This window comes from Etheostoma cragini, chromosome 6, assembly GCF_013103735.1.
Source record: "Etheostoma cragini isolate CJK2018 chromosome 6, CSU_Ecrag_1.0, whole genome shotgun sequence".
Lineage (NCBI taxonomy): Eukaryota > Metazoa > Chordata > Actinopteri > Perciformes > Percidae > Etheostoma > Etheostoma cragini.
In genome coordinates, this window is record NC_048412.1 from 20,853,671 (window position 1) to 20,855,201 (window position 1,531).

Here is a 1,531-nt window from a genome sequence, read left to right on the forward strand (position 1 = left end):
AATGGATATTAATGTTTAAAACCTCTTAAGTGAAACGTTCATGTCACGGGACCTTGAAATTATTCAGCGATAAACTCTTGTATGTTGCATCTGTGAGAATCTGTGAAATTATTTGGGGTCTAGACAGCATCATTCAGTGTCTCACAAAACCCAACACCCCAGCTACTCATGTGGTCAAAGAAACTCTTTTATTCTTCGTCCATTAATTTCTACGCTCAACCCACTTCCGTCCTCTTCAAGGTTGTAAGTGGCTGTTGCTGTGCTTGTGCGGTATAACACCCACACACCTTGATTGAAAAAATAATACCCTTGTAGTATTTATTGTTATAGGCTAGTATTTAATACAGCACCTTTGTACTTTTTGTTCAAACTTGTTAGCAAAGCATTGATCCAACCATATGCTGGTTGGCTAGATCAATGGCTTTAGCTTGTATTTTTGTATACAGTAGCATTATATTATGCAAAACTATGCAGTTTCTGTAGTTTATCCTGAAACAAAAAAACAGCAACACCCAGTCTAATAAAATACCACAAAAAACAGTCTTTAAATACCTCTAAAAAAGAAATGCAAAAACACATATTTACAAGCTTCACAGAGGTCGTAATGGTAAACATTTTTATTGTACAGGCATTTATTGTATATGGCAACTTCATATAGTATACATGTAAGATATAGTATACAGTATTTGTTAGGAAACGGTCTTAATCTTAAAAGAACACTTAATTGCAGCTCTGTAACTTCTCATTAGGTCACATAACTGTAATGCAATGCATAACCTCTCCCAGCCGTCAAAGCAAACTATTTATGTGAGAGCACAAAAACGGCCATGTTTTATCAAATCCTGATTTTTGTGTAGTTTTTATTTCTTTGAAATTACTCTCCAGAGGTGTTGACTCATTGCCACAGAAATCAAAAAAGTGTAACCTTTTTGTGTAAGTTTTGTATAACCTTTCTTTTCAAGGTACACATACTGTAAACATACTGTAGATTTGTCAGAATTGTTTTTGTACTTTAGACATCCATCATCATAAAATGGCTACAAAATGCGCTTTGACTTATGTGTTTTAATCAAATATCGATAAAACCTTTTTACTGCGTTAACCTGAGGAAGTGTATCAACAGATTTGTTGGTCTACATTTTTGCATCATGCCCAATCAGCTCAAATTGCCATAGGTGGACTTAAAATAAAGACAAACACCTAAAGTGTTACCCTTTAAAGGCAAAAATCTGTTTGTGTAAAATTTCCATGTTTAAGACTAACTTCTATATTTCCATCATAATAAATTTGCACAAACTGCTTGTTCATTATTGGCTTGTGTATGTATGGGATTTTTGGCATTTAAGGTTTAATGCAACAAAATGTGGAAAGGTTAAAGGGCCTAAATAATAAAGGCAACTTTACAGACTATTTTGGAAAGGTTAGAAAAATATTTAAAATGTGTCTGTAAATTATAAAAACAAAAGACTTCCTGGTAGATGACCCAACTGTAATCTTTAATTTGGGCAAAAGCAAATTACGTACAAAGTAC

The 1,531-nt window shown here is 33.5% G+C and overlaps 1 protein-coding gene across 1 annotated transcript in view; it reads left to right on the forward strand.

The window, feature by feature from the left end:
• Positions 1 to 1,531, forward strand: part of LOC117946817 (cytochrome P450 4B1) — a 30,966-nt gene that overhangs the window by 21,744 nt on the left and 7,691 nt on the right. Inside the window, exon 13 of the mRNA XM_034875210.1 lies at positions 475 to 479. The gene's annotated coding sequence lies outside the window, so the exon portion shown is untranslated. The remainder of the gene's footprint in view (positions 1 to 474; positions 480 to 1,531) is intronic.